This window comes from Brienomyrus brachyistius, chromosome 11 (genome assembly GCF_023856365.1).
Source record: "Brienomyrus brachyistius isolate T26 chromosome 11, BBRACH_0.4, whole genome shotgun sequence".
NCBI lineage: Eukaryota > Metazoa > Chordata > Actinopteri > Osteoglossiformes > Mormyridae > Brienomyrus > Brienomyrus brachyistius.
This window is the reverse complement of record NC_064543.1, coordinates 28,381,761-28,399,860: the sequence shown is the minus strand read 5'-3', so window position 1 is coordinate 28,399,860 and position 18,100 is coordinate 28,381,761. Positions and strand designations below refer to the sequence as shown.

General features: G+C 47.8%; 1 pseudogene; it reads right to left on the bottom strand.

Annotated features, from left to right (window-relative positions):
- Positions 1-253: 253 nt before the first annotated feature.
- Positions 254-4,300, bottom strand: LOC125704137 (uncharacterized; annotated as a pseudogene).
- Between the last annotated feature and the right edge of the window lie 13,800 nt (positions 4,301-18,100).

Sequence of the window (18,100 nt, the reverse complement as noted above, 5' to 3'; positions counted from 1 at the left end):
ATCAGGGTTAGACTGGGACCTCCTTCTGCCTGATCAGTGGAAAACAATGCAACTATAAGCAGTACATGATATATGAAATACACAGTTCCCCCCAAAGTCCCCCTTTTTTTCTGTTCACCCTTCATCCTGGCGTGGTCTCTACTGGTGGGATGAGACGTCTGTCGTCTTCAACCGGCCAGGGGTAGACTACCCTGCCGGTTCCTCAGGTTGGGGATTATTCTGCCCCTCTGTTGGGACCAGAGCTGGTGCTGGTTCAGCCAAACCTGGTGGCCCTGCACTGCTGGTGAGGCCTTCCTGGATGTCGACGAGATGTCTGCTGGGCTCCGCTGCTACTGCACACTGGCTCCAATGGTACCACGTGTCTCCTTTCCCCTTCAGTCGCACCGCGTGAGACGTTCTCTGCACGACTCGGAAGGGGCCGGTCCACCTGGGCTTCGACCACTTCCTTTTGATGATCTTCAACAGGACCCACTCTGCCGTGTGAGGCTTGACTGGGGCGGTCCCTGCAGCCGCGTCCTGGACCTGCTGGGAGAAACCTGAAACGAGAACTTGCAAGCCATCATAATACGCTCTGTGGGTTTGCCCCCTTTTTTCCTCAGGAGTCCAGGCTAACTCTTTCGGTGGGCCGGGAAACTGCCTTCCCGTCTGTAGCTCGAATGGGGTGAACCCAGTTCCCCGGTTTATCGAACACCTCACGGACATCAATGCCAGCGGTAACGCGTCGACCCAATTCATTTTGGTCTGTGCACAGATTTTAGCCAATTTTTGTTTGATCGTCTGGTTCATCCTCTCTACTTTCCCTTGGGACTGAGGATGGTACACTGTCACAAACGCATGTCGCAATCCCAGCGCCTTTTCCACCCTACGAAGGTCCTCATTTTTGAAATGAGATCCGTTGTCTGACCGAATTTTGTACGGAAACCCATGCCGTGGTATGTACTGATTAATTAGGAATTTGATCACCGACGACCCATCTTCCTTTCTAGTGGGCCAGGCTTCCGGCCATCCTGAGAACGCATCCACACACATCAACACATATCTGAACCCTCTCACTGAAGTCACCATGTCTGTTTAGTCTATGACAATTTCCTCCCCTGCCCCGGTACACCTGGGGAACTGTCCGTGCTCTGGTTTAATCGTAGGACGTGAATTGTACAAGGTGCAAGAGAAGCAATTCTCTACATACTCCTGCGCCATCTTTCTCAGGAATGGATGCCACCAACCTGCTAGGTTCTTCATCATCTGCCTTATTCCTGCATGCCCCACCCCATGGGCTTCTTCTAACACCACTTGGCTATGGCCTGCTGGGAGAGCTGGTTTTCCTTTCTTGTTCTGCCACAGACCCTCTTCTTTCCATCCCCCTTTACTACCCCACATTGACTTCTCCTCCGGTGACGCTTTTTCCTGCTCTACTTTGATCTTTTCTAATGTTAACCGGAGATCTTGTTGGACCTCCTCCTCCACCGTAACTAATTGTTTGGCTACAACATACCCAGCGTCTCTTTTGGCTTCCTCATCTGCGGCGTGATTGCCTCTTGCGATTGCTGTCTCAGTTCCCTCATGTTCCTTACACTTTACTATGGCCACCTTTCTGGGAAGCATTACAGCGCCTGCTAGCTCTCTCATCTCCGCCTCATGCTTAATCGGTTTGTTTCCTGCTGTTAGAAATCCTGCTCTCAACCACTGACTCAGCTCCACATGCACCGCCCCTACGGCATATGCTGAGTCTGAATAGATTGTTATCTCTCTCTCTTCTGCTACTTTCAGGGCCTCGATTACAGCTCTCACTTCCGCTCTCTGGGCGGACTGCGCCCCCTCTAATCTTTCCGCTTTCAAAGTTACATATTGCTGTCCCTGCCTAGCAACTACTGCGTACCCTGCTTGTAGGCTTCCTGTGTCTGTCCTGAAACAACACCCGTCCGTAAACCAGTCCTCTGTCCCTTCTATCTTTTCTGCTTCTTAGTCGAAGCGCACCTTTTCTTCTTTCTGAACTCTGTGCTCGCACATGTGTGGTTCTCCCCCACCCATCCTGTCAGCCATGTTGATTCCTTCGTGGGAAAAATTCAAATTAGGGGCCTCTAGTATTTTACTGAGCCTCTGCTGTCTGAGCGAGGTCATGGTGAACATCTGTGAGTTCACATAGGCCACCTCACTGTGTGAGGTCAGAATGTGTAGGGTGTGTCCCATCACTATGTGTGCTGTTTTCTGGATGATCTTGGCTACTCCTGCCACGTGTCTGGTGCACTCTGGGTGTCTTTTTTCTGTGGTATCGAGTTTAATGCTGACGTACATCAACACTCTTCTCTCACCCCCCTTTTTCTGAAACAGGATGGCGTTAACAACGTCGCCTGTTTCAGAAACATCCAGGTGGAAAGGAAGGGAGTAATCTGGGAGGGCCAATTCCGCAGCTTGGGTGAGTCGTTGTTTTAAGGTGATAAAGGCCGCCTCAGAGGCTTGGTCCCAGTTAAGGGGCGCACTGAGCCGGCGTAGGCCGTGCTCCCGGACTAAGGCCCTCAGGGGCTGTGTGAGCCCCGTGTAATCAGGGATGTACGTGCGACTATATCCTATGAGCCCTAGGAAGGACAACATGTCCTTTACTGTGGTGGGTTTTGGGTTATGTAGGATGGATGAGCGATGAGATGGGGAGAGACCCGTCCCTGCACTTGATAACACCCGACCTAAAAAGGAAACAACCGTCCGGGCCACCTGTAGTTTGCCCTTACTGACCTTGAACCCTTTTTCCGACAGCCGGTGCAACACTGACCGAGTCGCCAGTCTCTGCTGTGGGAGCCGCGATTAGTAGGTCGTCTACGTATTGAACCAGAGTGACACCGTCCGGGAGAGGACACCCCTCCAACGCCTGCTTGACCTGGTTAAAGATGCCTGGAGAAAAGGCAAAACCTTGGGGCAGGCAAGTGTACCGCAATTGACAGCCTCTGTAAGTGAAGGAGAAGATATCCCTGCACTGCTCTGCTAGGGGGAGACAGAAGAATGCGTTAGCCAAATCAATGCAAGTGAACCATTTCTGTTGCGGAGTAAGGTTAGTGAGGGCCACATAAGGGTTCGGGACAGGAACCATGGGGGTCAGTAAGAGGTTGTTAATAGCGCTCAAATCATGTGCCATTCGGTACTTTCCTGTACTTGCTTTTGCTACCGGGAGGATGGGAGTATTCCACTGAGCTGTGGATGGCTCTAAGACCCCTGCTTGTATTAGGCCCTCAATGGTCTCGGCTATCCCCTCCTCAGCTGCCTGTTTGTGTGGGTATTGTGGTAGCCACAGGGGACCCTCTCCTGGCCGCAGTTGAAATTGCACGGGCGAACAGGAGATGAGGCCCACATCCGTGGGGCTGGTGGACCACAGAGAGTCCGGCAAGGTTGCCAACAGGGCTGTCGCATCTGGGTGGTCCATCTTTTCTCGCCCGTGGGACCTAGCTATTTGATCATGTTGCAAGACTACGGTATCCTGTGCGGTGAGTTGTATGCAGTAGGTGCTGCAGGAGGCTGAGAAGGAAACTTGTGGGATCTGAGTTTGAACCCAGTCCCTGGCGTCTCTGGCCCGCTTAACCATTGGGCCTAAGTCTTTGGCCTGGTATTTCGGGTGGAGGACCAGAGAAATGTGTGGAACCGCTTCTTGTTCCATCATGTACCAGGACAGTTGCTCAGGGGTCAACATGGTGGTGGAGGCTACCCCTTCGGGCCCAACGTATATGTTCTCAGAAGCAATTTGCCCTTTATGGCCTTCCAGCTGTTCGGCAAAGAGTTCTTCATACCATTCAGTACTATCCCTATCGTAGAAAAGGGTGACATGGGGAGGGTCTGGAGGGGAGATATAAGGCTCCAAGAGCGAGATCCAGGGACGCCACGCGGAGTAGGCCATCAGAATGCCCTCCAGACTGGGCTCTAGGAGTCCCCAGTAAATGTCTGCCATGCTCTGACCATGGGTCGGACCCACGAGCCACTGTCCCGCCCCTGCAGTCCGAGCGTCACACTGGAGACGCATGCCTTCAGGCAGGGTGACCACCAGTCCATCTGCACTGCAAAGGATGGATGCCCCCAGTCTCACCAACATGTCCCGTCCCAAGAGGTTCACGAGGAACGGGTGCAAAAGAGTCTGTCTCCCCACCGTCACCTTCACTGGCTTTGTCACTGGCAGTCTCTGTTCCTCCCCCGAGAAGCCCACCACGGTCACTGTGGAGGTAGACAAAAGATGTTGACTGGGAGCCGCGTTAAGGGTGGAGTACGTAGCCCCCGTGTCTACCAGAAACGGCAGTTCTCGATCCATGACCAGGAGGGAGAGCATGGGGTCTGCCTCCCCTGCCCCCCGGGCCTCTCGCAGGCACCGTCAGTCCTGAACTCTGTCCCCGTCCCACCCGATCCACGCCCTGGCGGGGTACTGTCCTGGCACGGGGAAAGCCAGGGGATGAGCCGCCACCCCCTGTTGGACGGGGGCCAGTGCTTGAGCCCTAGGGGGTCTGTGATGGCTGCCTCTACAGCCACACAGTTAAGTTGAAGGGAGGTATCATTTCATGGCTTTTATGTTTGTTTAGTTTAAGTTGTAGCATATTGATAATTAATATTTGATTTAATTAATATTTAATTAATTGATTTAATTGATTTAAATATTTAATTATTTTGTTTCCTTATTTAACACATTTACCCAGTTTGCTGGATGAAGCGCGCACATTTAGTTAACTGTGGAATAATGTGTTTTGAGTTTAATTGTGTGTTCTTTTTGATTTACCGTGCGGAGTACTGAAGGGATTCCCGGCTGTTCCAGGCAAAGAGGTGGCCAATATGGAAGCTGGGCTAAAAGACAGGAAATTGGACAACTCCAACTGGTTGTTTGTTGGGGGTGGAATAGTTTGGTATTTAGTTTTATTTTATTGTTTAGGTATGTTTTTGGTGTTAATTTGATTTTGTTTATTTTGATTGAAGCATTAGTTGATTGTTCTGTTTTGATTTATTTGTGGTATTTGTTATTGTTACTTTTTTGTTTTGTATCTTGTGGGTTGGCCAACCAGTATATATAGTCCTTATGGTGTCTTGTTTGAGAAGTCAGCTTGTTGGTTTAGTTGTATTGTTAGCTGTGGTGTGATAAGTTGATTTTCTTTGTGGGCCCAGGTTTATTTCTTTTGTTAAATTGTTTTCTTTTTGTAAATTAAAAAGGATTTTTTTCTAATTTAGCTGTGTGCCTCATGCCTGCCATCTCGGTCCCTCACAGGGTCCTCCTCTGCCTCGGCCTCTGGGCGGTCCCGCGTATGGACAGCTTTTCGCCCAATGTTCCCTGCTCCACACCTGAAACAGACACCTGACGACGGTCCCCCTTGGGGCAGTCCCCTTCCCCATCCTCGGCCTCGACCTCCCCTACCCCAGGCCCCCCGCCCTGGTCCCCATTGTTGGCTCCACCCGCCCTGTTGGTAGGTGGGGGCCCCATCCCATGGACTGGGCAGTTGAAATGAAGGTCCCTCTGGAGGCACTCCAGCCACCATCTGTTTCCCCTGCCCTTTCTTTTTCTCATCATTCGCCTTTTTCCTTGCCTCACCCACCTGCAGTTTCAATAATTGTGTTTGCAATTGTTTGAGTTCACTGTCCTCCTTCTTCACTTCTTCTGTAGCTCTCTGTAGGTGATGTACTACGTGTCTATCCCATACATGAGACTCCGCACCTGGCAAGTCGGGGCTATTTAGTATCGCAGTCCTCACTGTCTCCGGCACTTCCTCCAACACTGCCCGCCTAAACCATTCTCGCTGTACCCCCTCCTGTCCTGGATGGCACCCCGTTCAACGGGTCCAATCCTCCTTGCATTTGTCCAAAAATTCTCTCGGATGCAATTTAGGGTCTCATGTAAATTTTGGGACCGCTGCCCCACTTGGGGCGGGGAACATCTCCCGCATGGCGTCATTCAGTTTCGTCACTATGGGGGTCAGTTCTACCTCATCTGAACGGGAAAGGGTGCCTGCACGCCCCTCTACGTCCAGTAAGTCATGTCTAGTCATGCACCGGGCGGCCAACGCCCGGAAGTCCCCGAGTGCCAGACGATGGCCTTGGGTAAGTTGATCTAATTTTTCCATCCACTGGCCCCCTCCCTCGGCGGGGGGAGGCAATTTGTCATCCAGCGCTTGTACATCCCCTATAGGGAATGGCTTGTATTTATCCCTTCTCTGTCCTGCGTCCCGTATCTGAGGAAACATTCTGCCTTTACTTTGCGACCTAGTAGTCATACGATGTTGTCTCATTTTAAACTGCGCGGAAGTCTATTAAGTCATTAGTTTCATCTCCCAAGTCCTGTCTTATCCGGTTCAATTTCTCCCTCAATCATGTCATGTTATTCTCCGAAGTATCCTCGGGTGGGTCCTCTTCCCACGCCCCAGATACTGTCCCTGATATTTTAATACTTTTTGTCCTCAACTTCCCTTCATCTATCCCTCGTTTCTCGGTGAAAATTGGCTGGTTTTTCTCCCTGGACCACCTTCCCAGTTCCTCACATTTTGCCCTGTACACCCTATCTTCGAACGCCCCTCCCTCCGGAGGTCGTACTCCTCAATCCCTGATCTGCCTCTTCCTCTATGTCCTGATCTTCAACCGCTCCCTTGACTGAAACCTTAGAACTTGTCGACCCATATTCTGACTCACATTCCTGGCCTCTACATTTCAACATGGAAGGGTCATCATTGTCTACTTCACGACTCGGTGTCTGCGGACTATTCTGAATATGGAAGGTCCCTGATGTCACGGTAAACACGGGACACATATACGCGGCCGGCCCGGAGGGAGCAGATGGCAGTGTCTCCATTTGGCAATACGTCGGGGGCCGATCCAAACACACATTGTCCTGCACTTCGGATGACTTTTCACGGTCCTTGGGACCCTTACATAAGTGGTCAATTCCCTGCCAGATTAAGGCCAATTGCCACCATGCCATACGTTCCTGTTCTTGTCTCTTTTCCTCCTTCTCCCATTTTCCCTTTTTTATAAGTCCTGACTGCTTTTTCTTATTGTTCGCCTCGTCTCTCTGGCTCACATGTTCCTTTTCTTTTCGCCACAATAATTCTACTAGAGATCGCCTCTGTTCTATTTTGTATCCTGCACACCTTATCACTGTTTGCATTCTTTCCTCTGCCTCTGCCAGCGCCTTTTCTCTGCCCTTCTCTGGTGTCGACTTGGACACAGTTACTTTCATCAGCCTTATTTGTTCCGACAGGGGTTTCCATGGACCTTTGGGTACATTTCCCCATCCCCCGTCATCCAATTCCCTGGAGCTGGAGGGGGCACCAGGGAAGGGGACAAGGGAGCTGGAGGGGACCTAGGCGAGGGCAAGGAGAGGGGGGGAGCCGCCGCAGGTGGCGACGTCCTCCGACAAGCAAGAGGTGGGGGACCCGCAGGCGACCGAGGAGCCGCCGTTGGGGAACCCGCAAATGTAAAAAATGTAAAAGATGTAAAAAAATCTGTTACAAAAAGGAGGTACAGTACATATACAGTAAGAAGAAAAGATTTCTGGTGGCTGCCAAATGTGATTGAGTGTAGAGAACAAGGTACAGGAATTGCTACTATTAATCTGAATAAGTGATGTATAATATCCAGCCTTTGCATTAGAAATTGCCTCCCTGTACCTCGCCTGAGGCGCTTGCTATGGCCCCGCCTCCTGCTGCGTCCGAGGCACCACCTCCGCCTGCTGCACTGTCCGGGGCGCAGTCCTCCTGCTTCACCCCAGGCTCCTGCTCTGCCCGTCCTTGCTCCGCCCATTCCAGTCCCTGCACCACCCGTCCCTGAGGCACCTGCACTGTCCGAAGTCCCGGTTGCTATACCCGAGGCCCCTCTGCCTCCGACCGCGGCTCCAGCTGCTACGCCCGAGGCCCCTCTGCCTCCGCCCACACCTGCGACTCCAGCCCTGGCTCCGCCTACACCTAATGGGCCAACTTCACTCAAAGGGGCTTCGGTTCTAGCTCCAGTCCCCCCGGTTCCAGCTCCAGTCCCCAAGGAGGTCTCGGACTGTCAGATCATTGCTCCTCCTCCCTTGATGGAGGGAGAGGAGGAGCTTGAGTGGGACCCCTTGGGGACCTCCCTAATGACTCCTCTGCCCTCGCCCCGGCGAGGTTGACCCCCTGCCAGAACCCCGCCTTCCTGTGTCCCGAAAGGGGAGAAGACACAGGCGCAGGGCCAGGGTCTCGCCCACCCTTCCCCCTGGCTTTCCCTTGCTCGGGAGGCACCTGCGGGTCCTATGGCTCCGGTTCAGCGGTCGCCTGCGGGTCTCCCTCCGACGCCTCATTGACCCTCCTCGGTCCTGCCTCTGATGCCTTGTTGGTCGCCTGCAGGTTCCCCCGCTTTAGCTCCTTTAAATCCTTGACCAGCAAGGTACCTGGTGCACTCTCCGATTCTCTCCTCATCCCCTTTGCCTGTCCCTCGGCCAGTCTCTTCGGCCCTTTCGGGGTCCCCTCCTGCTCCGGCCTCCGGTCTCTGAATATTCTTGCCAGGAATCCCAATGAGGAGTGCATTACAGTAATCCAACCTGGAGGAGACAAAAGCATAGACGAGCTTCTCTGCATCTGCCAGGGAAAGTGTTGGGCGGAGTTTAGTGATGTTCTTGAGGTGGTAAAATGATGACTTACAGAGGTGTTTGATGTGGGTGTCAAAGGTGAGTTGAGAATCCATTTTAACACCCAAATTGGTGACAGCTGTAGAAAGGTGGATGTTTTGGCCCGAGAAAGTGATACTGATGATGGTAGAAGAGCGGAGATGGTGTGGTATGCCTACTAAGATGGCTTCTGTTTTGGATTTGTTCAGCTGAAGGAAGTTGAGCCTCATCCACGCCTCTATCTCCTCCAGGCAGGTAGTTAGTGTGGAAGTTGGCAGAGAAGCAGTAGAGGAGGTGGGGGTAGTCCTGAGATAAAGCTGAGTGTCATCGACATAGCAGTAGAAAGATAAACCATGCCTGCTAATGACATTTCCAAGGGGGAGCATGTAGATGGTAAAAAGGATGGGGCCTAGCACAGAGCCCTGTGGGACACCACAGGTGACGTTGTGGATGTGAGATTTTGCGCTGCCAAGGGCGACATGTTCGATTCTGCCAGTTAGGTATGACGTGAACCAGTTATGAACAGTTCCTGAGAGTCCAATGGTGCATTGCAGGCGGTGAGGATGTTATGGTCTATTGTGTCAAAAGCAGCTGTCAGGTCAAGGAGGATGAGTAGAGAAGGGGAACCAGTATCTGCTGTCATCAGAAGATCATTGGTGACCCTGACCAGGGCTGTTTCGGTGCTATGGCCAGGGCGGAAACCGGACTGAAATTTTTCAAACAGGTTATTCAGTTTGAGGTGATCATGAAGTTGTGCTGCAACTTTTTTTTCCAGAACTTTAGAGATAAATGGAAGATTGGAGATGGGCCTATAGTTAGAGAGAACTTCAGAGTCCATGGTGGGTTTTTTCAATAGAGGTCTGATGACAGCAGTTTTTAAAGTAGAAGGAATATGGCCAGTCAGAAGGGATTGGGTTATGATCCTGGTGATGAGTGGAGAGACGGCAGAGATGTTGACCTTTAGCAGAGCTGAAAGGAAAGGGTCCAGGGAACTGGTAGATGGTTTCATTTTCCTGGTGACATTCTCCACCTCTTCCCGTGTGGTAGCAGAGAAGGTGGCTGGACCGTCTCAGGTAGTAGGCCGACAGTTGGAGGAGGCAAGATATTCATGATGGAGAGGTATGAGCGGATGTTATCAACTTTTTGTCTGAAGAAATTGATGTGCATGTTGCACCTCTCCTCGGTGGCCTCAGAGTGGGCAGGTGAAGGAGGTTTGAGAAGGTGATTTATAGTTGAAAAAAGTATTTTGGAGTTTCTGGAGCTGTTGCTGATGATGGTGGAATAGAACCTGGTCCGTGCAGCCTTCAGAGCTTCTGCATATGCCCTCTTGTGTTCCCTGTAAGCCTGTTTGTGGACAGTCAACCCAGAGATCTTGAGCCGCCACTGAAGGACACGCCCAGCCGCCTTCATTTTTCGTAGCTCGCAGGTGTACCAAGGTGCTGAGCACGAGAATGAGACAGATCTGGATGTTAAGGGGGCGTGGAAGTCCAGGAGACTGCTCAGGGACTGGTTGTAGAAATCTACGAGGTCAGCAACAGAGAGGGAGCTGGTAGGTTCAGAGGAGAGAAATTTAAGGTCCAGGGCCAGGGCATCTGCATTGATGTTCTTCAGATTTCTGAAATGGATCTGACGTTTTGGTTTGATATGGGGGGAGAGAAAGGGCAGCTCTATTGACACTACTTTATGGACCAAGATACCAAGATCATATACCTGTAGATTACTGATGGGGGCGAAGTTTGAAATGACCAAGTCAAGTGTGTGACCCCTGGAATGTGTGGGGACATCAACATGTTGTTGTAGGTTGAGGGAATCTAGCAGCTCTTATGGCTATTACTGTATAAGTCTTGCCAAAACTCCCAGGGATTCCTTAAGAAGCTTTGTGGGGATTGAGTCCAATGGACAAGTGGTTGGTTTGATCTTAGTTATAATAGTTTTTATTTCTTGTTTGTTATTATGACCAATGTGTGGCTCAGTGGGCTAAGTCTGTGTGCCTGTAATCAGAAGGTCACTGCTTCAAACTTAGCCTCAGCACATCTGTGGGTCCTTGAACAATGCCCTTAACCCCCAGCTCCCTGGGTACTGCTATGGGCAACTGCCCTTTGCAGTCAGGTTACACTGCAAAGAGCAAGTTGTGGGAGGTTTAAAGACAATTTCTCCACGGGGATCAATAAAGTATCAGTTGTTATTACGGGCCCGTTCACATTCCATTTGCGTTGGAGTTAATTTTGAGCTATTTTAATTAGTTTGAAACCTAATGTTTGTAATTTTATCATCAAAGAAGTTCATAAAAATGTTCACTACCAAAATTACTCAGTAGCAGAGGTTCAGCCTTATACACTTCTAAACACGTGGATTTCCATTTGCGTTTCAATCTGCAGCAGCCCTGTTTGTAAAAGTGTGTGTGATCATTAAACCATGGGGAGTGTCAGGTGGTTTTTACCACTGTATTTTTCAAAGGCACTGTTTCATCTAAAATCTGACTAACCACTGTACTGAAGTTATGGGTGACTTTGTTGACATCTGTAATGGACATGAAGTTCACATTACTTACTGCATTAATAAATCATAGGGAGTTTCTATCATTTAGGTGATTTCGTAACAATCACGAAGGTGATTAGAAAATGGTCAGAGATGGACTGACACATGACAGATAGATGATGAACATAAACTCCATGAATGATAATTTAGTGTATGATTGTGAATATGTGTTGGTCCTGTTCCGTGTTGGTAATATTCAACAGAGTCCAGAAGAGACAGGAAACTTGCTGAAGGCATCAATCTCCTTGTCCACATATATTTTGAAATCTCCAAGTATTATAATATTCCCTAAGTTAACAACTAAGTCAGTAATTGTCAGGAGGCGGGTGGACGGGCAAGCAGGAAGCGGGCAAAGATGAGGGAGGTAGGCAGGATTGTGAGAAATTAGGGTTTATTTGGGAAAGGGAGAGACAGGGTAGACGGCGACAAACTAACATTAATGACAAGTCTGGGAAAGACGGACTCAGACGTGGACTACATACAAAAGACAAGCTGAAAATAACAGGAAACAGCTGGGCACGATCGGGGAAGCATACGTGGATGATCAGGGGGCGTGGCACACACGAGGATCGGATGAGCTGGGCATGACAGTAATAAGTTCATAAGTGTATGGTCCCTGTGTTCTGTATAATACAAGAATATAGATGGGCCGTATCTAAAATTCCCTCGATCTGCTTAACCTCCACTAAAGTGCTAATGCACTCCTCCAATGCGTGAGTCTTGTCCTCCAACTCTACAGTAACTAAACACTTCTAGCATACTATACTATCAGGAGTGTCGGAAGGACAGTCTGTTCTGTACATGCCACAGGAGTTATAGAATGCACACAGAAGACATGGTGACCACTTACCCTTTTGATTCCAAGCAGTTGTAAGAGGTCGTCAGTGACTAGCGAAGGTTGTTAGTCCTTTGGAGTTTGGAAATTTATTAGCAGAAGATTATTTAACTTGTGGAGCTTTTTCCTTGCTGATATCTATATTTTAAAAGTTCACATTACCAAACACTGGAATCTGAGACATATGTTGGCCACATCTCCCATAGCATACACACAGTCCAACATATATTTGTATACTGGCGCAAAAGGGAGATCCCATAATCATCTGGACATACTGTACATGTCATTCAGGAAATGGCAGAAAACATAGATCAACTTCTACTGGACTGCTGAACTTGCTCAATCCAAAAAAACTAAGCTCCAGTAACAAGACATTTTTTTACACAAAAGTTCTGAAAACACAGTTGCAGAAACTGTCATATGTTGCCAATCAGTCCTACATCCTCATGTAGTGGAATAAATCAGGGTTTCTCAGCATCAGATGAATGGTGTAATACATAAGGGTTTCTACCCCATGTTTAGACTCATATGTAACTTCTCAGATTTCAGAGTGTGGTAGTTTTCTGGACCTGTGTTGTCAGACAGCGGGAAGCATGATATTGGGTGATGCTTTCACTGTATTTGTCCCTGGACAAGGGTCCCTATGCAGCAGACTGTGAAATGAACCTTCAAGCTTACACATATTCTGCAGAGATGGTTTAAAGTAACCCAATTAAAAACCACTTATAAATCCAGGATTAAAGAGGACAGTGTAAAGAAAATAAGAATGAGACTCTTTACTTGAGAAAGATTAACAACATCTTGTCCACTAACTTTTTTCCATTGACCCAAGTAATCAGAATCAAATACAATAAATTTGTTAAAAACAATAAATATAATCACTTGTTATGTGCCGTAAGCGATTTGGGGGGGGGGATGTCCCTGCAGGTTCTCCGGACTTCCTGTACTTTGTATTTTGTACTTACAGTATTTTGGACCATGTGTTTCCTGTGTGTGTGTTTGGTTTGGTGTGTACGGAGTGACTGCCCTTTTGTTCATGCACAACGTGGTGATTACTGTTTGTTTGGCTAGGGATTCAGGTTTAGGTCATGTCGGTTTGTTTTGACTTTTTTCTGCTCCACTTAGGTTTAGCCTAGGTTGTGCTCGGTAGATGTGTTTTTTGTTTGTTATTTTGGCCTCTGTCACTCCCGAAGTCTGTTGCACCTACTGTTGTAAAGTGTACGTGAAGTGTCTGCGAATAACTATTTAAAAAAACGACAAAAGACACTCTTGTTTCTCGTGTTCCCTTTTCTCATTACCTCTTTGTCCTGTCCTCCCCTTTCCCTCTCCCTTACCTTTCTGTTGGTCTCCACCCACTAGACTGGAGATCATAACAGAAATTGGAAGCTCATCCTTTCCTCACTTTTTTCCTGTGTCTGTCTGCTGTTTTCCGGTAGTTGGGAGGTTCGTTCTTGTTTTTTTTTCCGGGTCTGCCTGTAATACTGGGACATATTTGTAATACTGTTTTATATGTTTTGATTGAGTTGTTCCATAATTATTAATTATAAGCACTAATCAGGTGTACTAACAGAATAAGTATGATACATAAAGGTCACATTAAGAAGTGAGGAGACATTAAGTGATGACATGAGTATTTTAATAATTGCTACTTAATATGTGATTAAGGCAGGTGTCATGCCCCGATCGTCTGCTCCTACCGTGTGCCACGCCCCCTCATTAACCCCATGTGGATTCCCCGTGTTTACCAGCTGTTTCTGATCGTTGTCATTAGTCTAATGTATTTAGTCCGAGTTCAAGTCTGTTTCCTCTGTCTGGTCATTGATGTTGCTAAAGTCTGTATGTCTTTCGTGCTTCATTTATTAATTAAGCCCTTTTATTTACCCTGGTCCTGTTCCCCATGCCTGTTTCCCCACTCCGCACCGCGTCGGACGTGACAGGATGGCCAGACACTTCGCCTCCTAGAAGAGAAATCCCTCAGCGCAACAGATGAGGTGATATACTGGCTCGAGCAACCCGAAGTCCGGGACGATCCCGTGGTTCGGGCAATAGCTCAACGGACCCAGGACACAGGAAATGGGACACAAACATCACTTGCATTACTCAACAGCACCTATAATTCATGAGTCAACTAAAGAAATTTAAGCTGTCACAGAAGTTCATGGCCAAGTCTACACAGCCACAGTAGAATCAATTATCCTCTATTTGTGTCTGGTTTGGCTCTGCAACATCACTCTCTAAGAGAAAACTACAGCGTATTGTTCGATGTGCTTGGAAAATCATTCGCTGCCAGCTCCCCCGGTTGAAGCCCTGTACTCATCTAGGATGAGAAACAGGGCCAAGAAAACAATGTCTTACCCACTGCATCTTAGCCACTTCCTTTTCCAGTGTCTTCCACCTTGGCAAAAGCAGACAGTAAAAGCCAACTGTCACCTTAAAAGCTTCTTCCCCCAATTTGTAGTGCTGCAGTTCTCGAGACCGGTCTTGGTCTCAAGACCAATTTTTTTTGGTCTCGACTCTATTTGGTCTCGGTCTTGTCTTAGTCTTGGACATAGCGGTCTCGATGGGATGGGGAAAAAGAAAGAAAAAACAGCACATGCTCACAGAACAGTATCATCATTTATTACGCGCCTCAATTCAAATGCAACCAGTCAGATGTATCTATTTAAAAAATGTTACATTGTATAAATTTTCTCAACGGACACTGCCAGTGCTTCACAGTCCACACACATCATACACATCGCATCATAGTGAAGTCGGCAAAGAAATGTTTGAAAATGTCCGCGAAGTCAGTAGTAATTAACTTTTGGCTTTACAGAACACAAAGAGTATACTTGCAAAACGTCCCAGAAAAAGAAACATTCTGCTGTATGCTGATTTTGTCAAACCACCTTGATGGAGACTGCTGTGTGGGTATATTGTTTAACTATTACAGTGGTGTTATTTGACATAATAAATCATCATTGATTTTATATGACATCTGTCTATGGGCATTGTGTTGAGCAAGCATTCGTCTATGCTATATGGTAAGTAATTTTAGTGATGCTGATATTACAGTGTAAAGATTACAGTGGGACAATTCCAGTTTATTAATGGATACAACATAGTCTATAGTATACTTATTCATTAGAGGGCGGCATGGTGGTGTAGTGGTTAGCACTGTTGCCTCACACCTCTGGGACCCGGGTTCGAGTCTCCGCCTGAGTGACATGTGTGTGGAGTTTGCATGTTCTCCCCATGTTGTCGTGGGGTTTCCTCTGGGTACTCCGATTTCCCCCCACAGTCCAAAAACATGCTGAGGCTAATTGGACTTATTAAATTACCCGTAGGTGTGCCTGTGAGAGTGAATGGTGTGTGAGTGTGCCCTGCGATGGGCTGGCCCCCCATCCTGGATTGTTCCCTGCCTCGTGCCCATTGCTTCTGGGATAGGCTCCGGACCCCCCGCGACCCAGTAGGATAAACTGTTTGGAAAATGGATGGATGGATGGACATTCATTAGAAACCACGGTCTTGGAGGTGCAAGTCAATCTGGAGGCTCATTCTCTTCAATTCAAGGGATCATTACATAGCCATGTTCATAGCTTACCCGAGGCCTCTGTCCCGGGTATAAGAGACTTAATATGAACATATTTCTGGTACATCCCATCTCTTTCCTTTGACGAGGTCTGATACAATGGTTATAGGAGAGGATTACTGAGAATATTAATTTCCATCAGGCCTCGTAACTGACAAATCTGGAAGATTTTAAATGAGACACATGGACAATATAATCGAAAAGAAATCATGAATTTGATTTAACGAGTAAAGACACAAAGCGATGCCTTTTTTCTCTACAGTTGACCTGATTGATGTGATGTCGATTCTAGCCCTAGTCTGTTTTCAGTCTTGGACTTGGTCTCGACCAGCCTTGGTCTTGGTCTTGCCTTAGTGTGTCTTAGTCTTGATCTTGGTACCCTCCGGTCTCGTCAATGTCTTGGTCTAGATACCCTCTGGTCTCGGCAATGTCTTGGTCTCGGTTTAGGCGGTCTTGACTACAACACTACCTATTTGCTTATGTTATGACACCACCTGCACCAAAAGAAACTCCTTGTCCTTCTCTGTACTTGGCGAATAAAAAAGATTCTGATTCTGATTAAGAGATGCTAACCAAACACAAACTAATTTCTAAGTTTCCTTAAAAGGATAACCAAACTCAAACTGTAAACATACTAATGTGGGTTTCCCTTAGCAATATAAGCACGTTGGACAACTTCTGTCCACAGTCAAACACATTATTTTGAAAGCTCTTGAGAAGAATACAGTCTTAAAAACTGCAAATGAAATTTGTTGTCCCTTGTACTTCCTGTAAGTTCTTTGCCACTGTTTGATTGTAGATTAAATGATTTTTTACTTAATTCCGTTCATGGTTTATATGTCATTATGTGTTGAGCCTATCCTGTGACCTACATAAGTGGCCTACACCAATGCCAGTATTTATTCTTGTGCGTCGGTGTGTTTGCGATGCTCCGCAATTACACTGGTAAAATGCTACGTGATATATAGTTTTTGATGTTGCATTTATTGTCTTCCCACTTTGCGATATACTCAATTGTTGAATCATGCAATTGAAACAGAAAAAAACAAACATTTTATGAAGTTTCTTCATAGATTTTTCAAAGAATATCCCGGCATGTTCGCGAGCTGTGTTTATAGCCGTGTATGTCTTGTAAACAGACCCTGTTTGTATTTGTGAGTATAAACACTTGTTTTTCTGTGTACTTGATTGATATGTGCACCCTTACCTGTGTTTCTACTCAGTCCTCACCTTATCCCCATGTGTCGCTAGCCATGGTGTAATGACCTAATTTGTGTGAGCCTTCCCTTCCATTATGGGACTTCCCTGTATTTCCATGCCTCGTGGGTTGGAGTTTGACCGTTGCTTATTGTGTGGTCCTTTTGAGGACTACAAGTAAAGAGCAACTTTGTGGGCATCAGGTCCCCTCTAAGTTACGTACAGTAAGGGGACCTCAGTGCCAGCGCCTGTCAGGTCAGCTATATTACATGCTGTATGAGGTCAATGTTTGATTGTTGCTTATTGTGCGGTTCTTTAAAGGACTACAAGTAACTTCATGTGAAACTGCCTTGCCTCGTCTCTTCTCCATTGCTACGATGCTTTGTTCTGCTAAGGGCTACAGTATCTATATAACGATATATATCTATATAATCCGATGTTTTCACTGCTCCAAACTTCCAGCAGACAAATTTGAAATCATGACAAGCTGCTACAAAGTCACCTTTAATCTATCTTCTAAAGCTAGTGTCTATACTATTTTTTACTTTTTTGGTTTTGTAAGGTACGGATAAACTTAATGCAGGTTAGTGAAACTGGCGCTGTCATCTTGAATGTTTTGTAGACCCGTTGTCACGATGCCTACTGTGGGTATAAATTGCACTTCAGTTTCAATCAGGGATGTAAACACACCTAGGGAAGGACTTATATTCTGTATATTATCCCGACTTATTTTACTGCTAAGAGGTTAGTGTGATTCCCGGCTTGTACGATCCTCGTGTGTGCCACGCCCCCCTAATTATCCACGTGTGGTTCCCTAATCGTACCCAGCTGTGTCTTGTTATTTTGCTTCGTCTGGTGTATTTAAGTCTAAGTCTTGCCTCTACCCCTTGTCTGTCATTGATGTTAGTCGGTGTCGAATGTTCCGTGTCCCCCTATTAAACCCCCGTTTACCCGTTTTCCTGCCTGTTTTGCCTGCTTTCCGCTTGTCTGCCTGTCCGTGCGACTACACGCCATCACCGGAGCGTGACAGAATGACAGACCCAGGAAACAAGGAGGCGCGGCAGCAGACCGAGGAGCAGCATCTCGGTCTGCTGCAAGAAACCTACTATTGGCTGAACCAACCAGAGGTCCAAGAGGATCCTCTGGCTTTGGAGTTCGCCAACCGTAGTGCTGATCTCCTGATGGAGAGGCCTCCACCGGAGAGCGTGCACCTATTGGAGGAGGTGCGTACCTGGCTCCAGCAGCTATCCCAACGGCTCATGAAACGGAGACTTGGGCTCGCTGTACCGCCCGGCACGGAAGCTGTGTCTCCGTCGTCCGTACCTACGGAGACAGCGCAGCCTCCCGCCACCACCAAAACCCAGCGGAAGAAGCGGAAGAAGTCACC